Source organism: Diorhabda carinulata, chromosome 1 (genome assembly GCF_026250575.1).
Source record: "Diorhabda carinulata isolate Delta chromosome 1, icDioCari1.1, whole genome shotgun sequence".
Taxonomy (NCBI): Eukaryota; Metazoa; Arthropoda; class Insecta; order Coleoptera; family Chrysomelidae; genus Diorhabda; species Diorhabda carinulata.
In genome coordinates this window covers 12,636,257-12,649,358 of record NC_079460.1, presented here as the reverse complement: position 1 = coordinate 12,649,358, position 13,102 = coordinate 12,636,257, and the positions used below count along the sequence as shown (strand labels likewise).

Below are 13,102 nucleotides of genomic sequence, written 5' to 3'. Positions count from 1 at the left end.
AATGCATTTGCTGCTTTCTATTGTCCATGGTAAAGTCCGAAAAAGATTTGGGAATTTCTTGGAAAAGCAATGTTGGAGGGTAGGATTGGATTTCACTTTGGCTGATAGGTTCAAATATATTCTTCTGTCTCCTAAGGATGATTCCCCTGATTCACATTACAGACTTTCCACTGGTGTTCTTTTAAATGCACCTGTTATCAAAAGTAAGGCTGCATTGTGAAAACTGTCGAGTTTTTTCAGATGCTTTTAGCTGTTAAATATACAAATGATTTATAGTCTAGTTCTGATATAAGTGTTTGGTACAATGTTAGTAATGTCTGTCGATCTGCACCCCATTTTTTGTTCGTTAGCGTTTTCAGTGAGTTTGTTCGTTTGTTGCAAGCTAGGAGAAGATTTCTAATATGACGATTCCAGCTTAGTGAGTGCCAAATAGTATACCGAAAAATTTTATTAATATGTTAATTTGTATTTCTTTATTATATAGTTTCAATACCGGTAGATTTGGTATATTCTTTTGTCTTGTGAAAAGAATGTACAAAAAAATAAAACCAGTTTTTTGTGACCACAGTTCTAATAGGTAAAAGCCTGACTTTGTGAGAAGAGATTTTCATTATTTTTTCCTTTACAATAAACAACCAAATCATCTGGGTATAGTCAAGCTTTTACTGGTAACTTTAATTTTTTTGGATGTCACTGATTGCGATGATAAAGAGTGTGAGACTTATGATTGATCCTTGAGGTATACCGAAATATGTTTTTTCGGAGGTGGTGCTGTAGGTTTTTACTTTAAGTGTTCGATTTCTCAGGTTTTTGATACAATCCAGGCAGTGACATTGTATATTAACTTCGAATAACACGTCTGAGAAAATAGATAAACAGGTATTTTATAGGGCGAATGCTTCGTTGATTCTACTTTCTAGTCTATGATCCAGATCAATCTGTTATTTATACTTATTACCATTAGTTTGCACATAGCACATGTGAGAGATACAGGTCGATAGGATTCAGAATGGGTTCTAATGTTTTGTGGTTTTAGTATTGGAATTATTATGGACTCATGCTGATTTTCAGGGAAGTTATACTGAAGCCAGATGGTATTGAACAAGTTAAGGATGTATTCGTGAGCAATTGAGGGGAGATCTTTCAAGAAGACAATTGGTATTTCATATGGTCCTGGTGACGTTTCTTTCAGGCTGGAAAGAGCTTCATCATATTCTAGGGTAGTAATGGGTAAATTTATGGGTTCATTTTGATCGAACTGTATCATTATCTTATCCTCTTCTTGTCTCTTATGAGTAATAAAATGATCATCGTAGTTACATGTGCTGGAGCCGTTTTTGTAGATGGTAGCTTGAGACTATTTTGGATATAGGTCGTGATGGTGATTTGGTTTTCTGTTGTTATGAATAACTATTGGATAGTGGTATAGTCCAGCCGATCCCAGGAAAGAGCCGGAATCATAGTTGGGTCACACATAGTGAGGTCAATACATGAACCCTGCCCTGACTGTATGTTAAATATAGTTGTTCTACCATCATTTAAGATAGAGAGATTTGTGTCATCAAAAGTATCTCCTAATAAGCGACTGTAGTTTATTGATGTGGATCCCCAGATGGTGTTATGGACATTGAAGTCCCCGACTCTAGGTTAAGGAATTTGTACCAATAAATCAGTTATTTCTTCAGCATCTACTTGATATGCAGGAGGAATATATAAATTACAAGATATTTACTTTTGGATTAGTATGTAGTTCGATAGCTGCGGCTTCTAGGTTTGTAAGGATCGTAATTTCTGCAACATGGATAGATTCATTCTTGTAGAAGATTGTTATTGAAATTGGTTTCATGAAGACAAATAACTTTGCACTTGTGTTTTGATAGGATGGCTTGCAACATTGGTAAGTTGTTATGAAAGCCATTGATATTCCATTGTAGAATATATGTAAGGTCTATGAGGTTGCAGAGGAAAATAGATGAAAGAAAAAAATATCGAAGTAAACTATTGGTTCAGTTGGTTAATGTTTGTTTGAGATGATTCACTTTCTGTTTCTAAAAGGTCTGTTTCCGATTTGTTCTATTGCAGGTGAGGAAACTGTTTCTTATTGAGTTTAGTGCATCTGCTTTTGATAGATCGTGCTCAAAGAAAGGGTAAATTTTTGTTAGTATGTCTATTAATGCAGTAAAACCATTTGTGTAGTTCTTTATTGGATCTTATTGGAGCAGATGAATCGTAGACATTTTTAAAAAGGTCAGATATCTGGTTGTGATCGAATAAGAAAGGTGGATTCTGTCCAGAAAAGATTTTTCTAATTGATTCCATGAGAATTTTCTGTAGAGATGCCTGGTTTATTTTTACGCTTTTTATTTGGCCAATTTGTTTGGGAAAAGAAGGTTTCTTAGGGTTCTCTTGTTCCTCTCCTTCTGTTTGAGAAGGAGGCGTAATTATATGCTCGTAGCTGCGTTTGGTGCTGATTTGTTGAATTTATTTTATATTTATGGGGGATACATTCTGGAAGTGAAGTGTTATAGGGGTTTCTGATGGGATCTCATTGTGTGCTTTACTGTGGAGTATTGGCTTCGGTATTTTGGGGTTGCCGGGAAGGTTGGGTAAGGTTTTGTGGTAGTTTAGTTATTTGAGGTTAGCCCTAATTTTGTAATTGAGAGTTCTCACAGTTTTCTGTAGTATGAGTTGGTTTTTGGCATGTAAAACATAGTAGGCGGTCTTGGGATAGATAAATTCTGTAGCTGGTGTTCTCATATTTTGTGATCATTAGGCATTCGGGTATTTGGAATATGGATGGTGAAATAAAGATATTCCGGAATTTGAAGCTAATTTTGAGGAAAGACATTGGTGAGAGTGTATTGAGACCTATTTAATTAAGTTCATCGATTAGAGCTGAGTGTGGTATGGTGGAGCATACATTTGAATTTATTAATCTTTCGGAAGGTGTTATAAGCTTTCAGGCTTGGATCGGAGTGTAGTTAATAAATATCAGCCCTTCATGATAGGTTATGAAGCGTTCTACAATATCTTGATTTGCGAGGTATATGCATATTCTATTGTTTGACAGCCTCGATGTGAATAGTATATTTTTTGGACCGATTAGTTCTCCAAGTGGTATCAGGTAATCTTGAATTTTCAGGTTATCAACAGCTGGAAAAAGCATTTCTTGATGTTTTGTAAGAAATTGTGATTGACTAAGTGCAGATGAGTACGTTTTTGTAGGGTTTGTATTCTTAGAAAAATTTGCGCTTTGATTCGAGAATACGGACCTGTTTTGGTTCTAGCTATAGTTTTATAAATTTTTAGAACTGTAATAACTATTGAAAAAGAGTTATTTTAATAAGAATTGACAATTTCTGTGTTAAAGTTACAGTTGCCAGAGCCGGTTAAGAGTGAATTTGTTGACGTTGATTTTAATTTTATTATAAACAAAATTCAATTAAAACTATTATGAAGGTAATTGATGTATATAATATCAAATTATTTTATTTAAATAAGGGGAGAAGATGTTTATAGTTTCTATAAAAGCAAAGCAATATTTTGTAGCAGTTGCAATAAATTATAGAAGGAAATAGCAGAAAAATATGATTTGAGGAGTGAGAAAGTGAGGAAGCCATTTAGTTTAGAGGCGCTATAGAAGTGATAGGGAAAAGGTAAAAATTGAATTTAACAAATTCATATTTGTCGAAAAAATAAGAAATTGCGTTGATAATTATAGTTCATCCAATTATTGAGAACAATATAGATCAGAATAAAATGCTCACCTTATATTCTTCTCATCTTAGCATTAATTGCTCCGTGTATGTCTGAAATTCAATTGAATAATGATTAGTTTCTAGGGATAAAAGTACCTTCATTATTTCATCACATTTTTGGAATGTGCTATTTTTCTCAATTTTATAACTATATCTCATGTTACTTCTACCCACTTCTACACATTTCTTTGCTTATTAAACACGGAAAATCAATACTTCTAAATTAAACTAGGAAAAAATGCTCTCTGCGGCTGTAAAGTAAATCATATATATTTAGTTTCTAAGAGAATAAGTGATTTTACATGCAATGAAATTGATTAATAAAGATTGATTTGGAAAATTTACTGTCATCTAATGGATTTTAGTCAGGTTCCCTTTCAAATAGCTTAACTATAATTATTATTGTTATTTTTTTTTTTCATTTTAAAATATGTGAACAAAGGATGATGGAGTCATGGTTAGACTGATAGCTGACATCCACTTAAACCGTATTGAGAATCATAAAACATTTATTGACATTTCTACCTAATATAATCTGACAATGACAATTTTACATGAACTAATAGATCACCCATCAGATTTATATCAAAATAAGTTCTTCTCTAACCGCACATAAATTTTCTATCAAAAAATATATCTGAACTTAAATAGGCTTTCAGTTAGTTACATAAACCAAAGTTTTCAAAAAATTGTATCCAGTATTCCAAATCCTTTTAGACCATTATTCATTTATATGAAACATATTATCCCAAAACAATTATATCGAAAATATATAGGATTTTAAAGAAAAATATGATTAATTTGAATTAAATATCTATTTACTTTAACAGATATAATTTCTTTACAATCAAATATTCTGATTACAGTTCTTATAGACACTTCAAAAAATATAATTCGGAAATATAGAGACATATCTCAAGACGAATTCAATTAACATGTAGAACTTTCATTCACTTCATCTTACATCCAATTCAAGAATATCGTATCTGAACATAGTGATGTGTTTTATGAGGGCCTATTTGCAATTGAAAATATTGAGGCAACTATCTCCAAGAAGCTCAATATAAATATTCTATTAACTTTACGTTACTTGTATGACTTCATGTATACGTTTTATCTTTAACCACCTTCACAAAAATAAATATTAGTAGTATAGATATTGTTAGTTACTGAAATCTCGTTTATTTATGTTTAACGTAACTAAAAGTTCGAAAACATGTGGACTCTCGAGATGTTCGTTTATCCTATCATGAAATTTCCCGTTGTGTTAATTGTACCGTAATGTTAGTCATGCGTGTATGTTATTTGTGAACGGGGGTATGGAAACTCGCTGGAGCGAAGGGGAAAATGTACCGTAGCGTACTCTCTTGGTTCATTAGCACAATTATTACGTTTATAGATTTGACGGAGGGTAATACTATGGGCTATGATACCAATCATAGAACAGCATTGACATTGGACATAATATACCAACACCAACTTTTGAATCTCGTTCTAGTATGTGTTCAGTCGGATGGAAACGTTTTCGTTTTGTTCACGGAGGACTGTCTGGAGAACCCAGGCCTGTTTTATGGGCAACATAACAGGTGATATAAAAATATGTACAAAAATCATATAACGCAGCCTGCAGATTGAATTACGCAGAGACACCACATTCTCTCAGAATGTGAGACATTACGAAACTCTAGAGCAATACGCCTGGGAGCGTATGAAATAGAAGATGAAGCAGGCAGCTACAGCCACCCTACAATCTGAGACCAGAGTATTAATAGATTCCCAGAAGGAGAACGCAATAGATCCTTTGTGTGACGGTGTTTGTGATTCCCTAATATATATATATATATATATATATATATATATATATATATATATATATATATATATATATATATATATATACGTCCATGTATTTGTCTTTATGTGTTTATTGTGTATTTTTTGGACTGCGATGAAAAAGTGTTGTTTATCTCTTATTCTTGCCATAATTAGAAATGAAAGTATAACTGAGACCAACTTTCATCCAGTTCTTTTTCGAAATAATTCAATTCCATATCTCGAAAAATAACTGGACGGAAGATTTTAGTTGGAAATTTATTTCCATGTGAGTTTATTACTGCTATTGAAACAAGAGATGGCGATAAATCGTGAACTCGAGTTGGCTATCTAAAGGATGTAAAGACGCTAGAGGAACAACAAGACCAACTAGTCAACTGAGGCGTAAACCAGGAGTCAAGCTAGACGTTTCAGATGACTAGCTCTGAGAAATCATTTTGCTAGTTTGCGTCTTCCAGATCAACTATTTATAGAGAAAGTAGACTTGTTATTATGAGTACAATGTATCCTTGCATTCGAGCTTTTTCTCTTTTCTCATATCGCCACAACTAGTGCTTCCTTTGACTCTAGACTCTCTCTCTAGATTCTCTCTCTAATATATTTTCCAAGCTTCCGAATAATTACAACATAATTATCATGGTCTGAAATTATGGTCGAAATATAATGCCATATAGAGCAGACACAAAACAAATTACAGAGAGGGAAATGATGCTGGAACATACACAATGTAGAAAATGAACCAAAAATTACTTCCTAATTTGAACACGTGGGAAGAAAGGATATGGGCCACTTAACTATTACCTGAGCAATATTTCTATCACTTTGAAATAAAGGTGGATTCATCTTGTCAGTAGTTTTCCAATTCTAACGATGTAGAACCTAGAATATTCAAATATTATCAACTGAGCACTAAACGAAGAGATATCGAAAGCAGATTAAGAGTAAAATGAAGACTGGCTGGATAATATAAAACTTCAATAGAAGGCAAAGAACGAGAGAACATACGGTGCAGATGATGGAAAGAGACCAAAAGAAATGCACCATAACAAATAAGGTTATATTCCGATAGATGCTCGTAGGTATCTATGGAGGTCATTCTATGAATTATGAGTCTGTCAACTGAAAATATCTAGAGAAAAAGATATATCTCAATATGCTCAATATTTCTACCAAGCGATTAAGCGTCAATTCGAATATTGAATTTTGAAGTTGATGAATCTAACGTTTTTGAAAGATATTACAAAATGTATCACACCGCATTGTAGGTATATATATACGAAGTTCATCACGCTGTTTACATAGGACAAACATATCAGTATTTAGAAAATAGATAGTCGTCAATACGATAAAAAAATATAATATAATATGAAGAAACATATAAAAATTATTGTAAACTTGATTATTAGAATGATTACAATGTATTCACAAAAATGTCTAAGAATTAATAACTTGAAGCATGTATGTAGGGTTCTGTTCTGTTTCTCAAAGGGCATTTTTTCAAAAGTTTTCTGTAGACGATTCAAAGCAATACTAATCATTACCTATGAATCACTTTACGTAATATGTATTGGAAAAACACGTTTGAGCTATTATTTAAAACAACATCGTGCACAAATTTCATGATTGTTTACCAACTTCAATCGAAAGTATCGTTATATCAAACTGTCTACTATGTTTAATGAATACAAACTCTCAGAACATTCTGTTTTCAAATTTATCAACCCCCCTAAGAAATTTATTCGTTCTCATAATACATGATATCCGGATTTACCATGGAAAATTATCAGGATTATTTGTTCAACAATATTCATTGAGTTTATTAGATAAAAACGTTTTTTTTATATTCTTACGAAAGTAGTTCTATCAATTCATATATCAGAGTAATTAAAGTTAGATTTGTTGTTGTTAAATTTGTTCATCATGATAGTTTCAATAGATCGCAAGCGAGGTATTCAAACACACGATTTCAATGGTACAAATTTTTTCAAGACACATAAATATAGATTTTCAATTCTTGAAATGTGAAAAGTTTGAATAATTTCAATTTTAACTTTATTCAGATTAGACATTGATTCAGAAATAGAAATTCTTTATTAACGTGATTTTTCTACTCTTAAGCTGATTTGGTCCGATCAAGTTATGGTGTGTGTAATTTGTACAGTTCTTAGGACAACTCCATTTTTTAAGGAAAATTTCATACCACACTAGAAACAATACATATTCTTCATGAACATGTGTCTCCACTTTGATAATATATTATTATCATTTCAGGCATTACTATATTGACAAATTTCATGACTTAACCACTCCTATGTCAATGAATGCTCAAATTTGAGTGTAACAAAAATATTGCCTAATACTCCAGTAAAAAATTTATCTATTTGAATAAGAGCAGATTGGTACAATAAATATTGAATACTATCCCACAATTTTTATTAGGCAATCCATAACATGACGTTTATATATAAAAACCCTGTTTATCGTTTTTTCAATTTTCACTTGATTCTAATATGCATGGAGCGTTAATGCTCTCCCGTAATAACACTTTTGTTAAAATATTGGTATTTGGTAACAATATGTATATTAAACAGGTCAATTTCGAACAAAATTTGAATTTAGCCTAAATTCCATTTTAACCGATTTTTCGATTGAAGCAGCACAGGAAATATATCAATAATACTTGCTGACCTATTTCCTATATGTGGTCAATTTTAAAGCATGTACATATCTATACACTCACCACACACATTTCCATACATTTTTTTTCATTGATCGAAGCAGTGCTGGAAGTCTTATTTGATGAGTACCTTTAAGAAACTCTGCCGTTTTTTATTTTACTGCTTCCATCTACTCACATCGGGTCCTTCCAAAGCAGATTTTATGGCCAAACACTGCTTCACAGATAACACGTTATGGGCAGGTGAGTTGTCCAGGTGCATAATCCACGAGTTGTTCTTCCACTACTCATACCGTTTTTCACGAACTCCCGCCCGATGTAGCCAAAACCGACAAATAGTAAGTCTGATTGACAGACTCTGGAACCCATTCAGTCATCACGATACCGTTAATGTCGAAGAAACGATCAACATTGCCTTGAATTTTGATTTGCTCTTTCGGCCCTCACTAAACCGCTTACACCACTCTTTCACTCGAATCAGATGCAAACTTATTCTACATAAGGTACATTGAAAATGAGTCTGAATTCATAAAGTCGTTACAAATGTTCCTAGATTCCTCAAATGATTGTGACTAAAATTCTGTTCTTGAGTAATATTCTGTTGTAATAATGAAATTCAGCATGCCCAAAGTTAGGATGTTTATCATATTATTACGTAAAATGTGTACACTGATAGTAATTATCTGGATAAACACATAGGATCCTTTTCCACTCGTTCCCGTAAAAATATCGAAAACGATCTAGAAAATAGATGTCTTTTCATGCATATTGACCTTAGAATTGGGTCGATTTTTATGTTCTTATGGGAACATGGAATAAAAACTTTATTTAGGTCTTCACTCCTAGCCAGCTTCATGTTGGTGTTTCTGGAGTATTAAGCGCATAAAACTTAAGCATTGTGAATCATATAGTATGTAGTGGCATATTACGTTTATTGTTAGCTAAATAAGTACAAAACTATATAAAACAGCTATTTTCTCTAAAACACAACTGTCTTGAAGGATTGAGATATCTGTTGCTTTTTTCTTACTCACATATATTCCATTACTCTATGCACCCAACTCTAAAGTTAAAGCGAAATACGAGGTGATACTATAAAAATAATCTGTACATAAAAATCGATTCAAAATTTAGAGTCAGCCTAGAGGAATAAGACATTTGTCTACTATAGCACTCAACAAATATAAAATTTCTTCTGAAACAATTCTCGATTTTTATCTATTCATAGCAAAATCTCTTATCTTCCTAATAATGTTAAATAATTTATAAATCATTAATTTTAAATCCAAGTATAAATGCATCCGCTACAGTCAGTAATCACATTTTTCGATATACCGAAAACGTAATACATCTAAAAACACAGAAATTGAGCATCTTTTACATCGACATCAGCAGTTTGTCGCAGAAATGGTTTTCGATTCTTCCCGCACCAAAAAGACCGCATTCATAATCGTTGGAGAAGTTCTTAGTTGAGGAAACTAATCCAGAGCATCCTAAAATAGCAAATTATAAAGATCTGTATCTACATGATAGAAATATATTAATTTTTCTAAGATACCAGGGTATGATACCTTTCATATATATTTTCTATTTTTATAAATAATATCAGATTTGTATTTTTCAAAAATGCAATCTGTATCTTAGTAATATTTGTGATTATTTTGGCAGTCGATGTGAACAAGGCAACCGATTTCAGTAAAGGCTGCTCAATTAGCTCTTTCGTATATTAGTGAACCATTTCTACAATTAGTGATAAGTTCGATTTACGTGAAGTTGTATTAATTTATTTCACATGAAGTTATTTACATGAAACATTCTGATTCTTCTACCAATATTACAAAGTATCTACTATATTATTAACTGTATATCTTAATGAAGACATCTAAACCTTATGTATACCGTATGAACTTGGAAAATTTCAAATATGAATGTTCACAAAATACATTTACTGCTGACATTAAACTCTAGACTTGATAAGTTTTTCATATATATAACAGCAGTTGAAATAATACGTGTTTATCCAACAATTAGGAAACATAATCACTATTCATATCCACATCACTCATTTTTTCAATGTTATTTTTCATAATTAAACGGATGTCGCTTGTAATATTTTTTCATTGAAATATAATTTTTATATATTCTATGAATGGTTTTTAAATTTTCAAGACAAGTGAGAACTACTACTATTTTCTAATAAAACGATCCGTCAGAACATGGTCAATATGTTAAACAAACTATTTTCTTGGGAACGTCCTTAAAAGTTTAATTTGACCATTGGGAGAGAAACAAGAAACGTGGTTTTGATTTTCCAGCTGCGCATTCATATGTGTGCTCATAGTTTTTATAACGTCATGAATGTTCGAGACATCATTATATTTTTGTGATAATAATTTTCTATTTTGATATAATCACCAACTGCATTTTTCTCAGACCACATTGAAACTGTAGCAGAAATTAATTCCGCAGTGCGAAAATATATTTTTCTGCCAAAGCGGTATATATTTCCAACACGCTTATATTAGCTTGGTATGTATGTATTCAAAGTCGATTTTTGAACAATTCCAAATGTCAGATTCATCCCAATTTTGCACACTCATGACTGATGACTGATAACTGATGGCAATATAATAATTTCAGTATCGTGCCATGATCCTGATGGGGATCACCGAAATTAGCAATATTTTTATATCTGATTTCTACTAACTACCAAGGGTCGTGCTTTGGAAAGTCTGTGATAATATTCACAATTAAATGTCACATTATCAGTACAAGAGAATTCTCATGAACCTACTTGTCAAGTTGTAATTGAGCAATGAAGTCTGAAACATCAATACTTAGAAAAAATAGGTAACCATAATTAATGAACTTTTGATCCTAGATAATAAATTTTTTGGATTAATGGATATATAGTTCATTAATAATGATCTGCGATTCTTAGTGCCATGTGTGTTCCCACGTTCTGCTCGAACAGAACAGTTAATATTAAAAATTGTAGGTACCAGGCTCAAGAGAACCCTGATTGAGTGAAAATGTATACAGACAATCAACGTGAAAGCGTAAATAAATCATAATATAATTGTCGAATCATATTCAAGCTATGGTTCACTGAACGGTGACGAATATTTGGATTATCTGCAACATCGCAATATTTCTGCAAATTTTCAAAAACTTCAATCACTGTACGGTTCACTATGGAACCAGCTACATGGAATTATAAACAGCACTACGCAGGAGTGTACATTGATAACATCAAAATATTTCAGATTCAAATCTTCAAATGTTCTTCAAATCTGTACAATACCATGTGTATACATGAGTTTCCTGATATTTCTCTCAAAATAAAGTACACACTTTACTCCGTTTTCATATTTTATCTCATAACTATCTAGACTTCGATACAACAAATAATTAAAAACTAAGGCAAAATATTCATTCAGGCAATATACTTCCTTTTTTGAAGTAAACTGCTCAAAAATTTCTTAAGAGTGAACTCATGTGTTGTTTTAGTTTTTCTTAAAAAATCTTTAATAGCAAAACTATCAATTTTAAACATGGTAAATCACAAAATTGGTGCTCAATCATCCGTTTTAAAAAAAAAGCTCATTTACATTCAAAGTTAAGTTACCGATATTAAGATTTATAATCGCCGGGTAGCTTGAAAAGTAGAGGGTTTGGAGGAAAAATAACGTTTTACAGACAATTATTGGCAAAGATACGTTAACAAAAAATCAATTTAAGTGTTTCAAGATTTCTTTTCAGTAACTGGTTGACCGTTAATAATTTTATTCTGGACTTTTGCCCATCTCTGTATATTTTGTATTGAACGAACCAATTTAGAATGTCTTTTACACTGTTTTAAATTATTGAAAGAATCCCTTTATGAAAATTGATTTCTTAGTAATAAAAATAGAAAATGAGCAGAATTGATTGTTTCTTGTGGAAATTCTAAACAAATACATCAATAATTATAAGAAATTTCTGTTGACTTTCGAATATAAAAAACACAATATGTTATATTTGTTAATCGCGGATGACTGTTAATAAATGTTTATTTCTCATGTGAGAAGATGAAGTATTTCATATTTCATTATATTCGAACGTATCTTAAAATACAATCTTGATAGTTGTTTGATATAACAAACTAAGAAAATTAATATTCTACAGAATACCAGAGTATCAATAGTAGTCAGCAAAAATTTTCTTTATCAAATTTCAAAAAATTTACGAAATTACGTATATAAACAAAAGCAAACTCTAATAAATTCTCACAGCGCTTTCCAGGATTAATATAGAACAAATGGGTGATGCCTTTAAAATGCTTTTCCAATATCGTGCCAAGTAAATTATTCATGAATTAACTACACAAAAAGTTTATTGGACTGCTAGAAATAGGTCCAATCTGAAATCAGTGAAAAGTATTTCCCGAACAACATTTTGAATAAAATAATAATTGAAGCATAGTTAATAAAATTAAATTATAAGATTCATTAAAATTCATCAACTTGGTTGGATCGTTGGTCACACACTGCTAGACAAATTTTCAATAAATTGGGATTAGAAGTTTCAATTGAATACATTGCGCCAGATAAATAATAATGATTATATTAATGAGCATCTATTATAGATTTTTTATACAGAGATCAAGTATGACTAAAGGCAAACGGATATGTCAGTCTTCGTCAATACTCCACTAGCTACAGCTAAACAATAATAAATTTATTCACATGAATACTTAATTCGTAACAATATATTCATACAAAATACACTTTTAAATATAAGAATCACTCTCTATAATCTATAATCTCTAAAATATACAAAACCATATTTTTAA

At 31.5% G+C, this 13,102-nt stretch overlaps 1 protein-coding gene across 6 annotated transcripts in view; it reads right to left on the bottom strand.

Moving 5' to 3' along the window:
- The window catches only part of LOC130895760 (metabotropic glutamate receptor), a 406,290-nt gene that overhangs the window by 291,448 nt on the left and 101,740 nt on the right, over positions 1–13,102 (bottom strand). For 3 of the 6 annotated variants that reach the window (XM_057803314.1, XM_057803337.1, XM_057803319.1), the window contains exon 3: positions 3,768–3,809. The exons of the other annotated variants lie outside the window; for them this stretch is intronic. The gene's annotated coding sequence lies outside the window, so the exon portion shown is untranslated. The remainder of the gene's footprint in view (positions 1–3,767; positions 3,810–13,102) is intronic. 6 annotated transcript variants of the gene reach the window in all.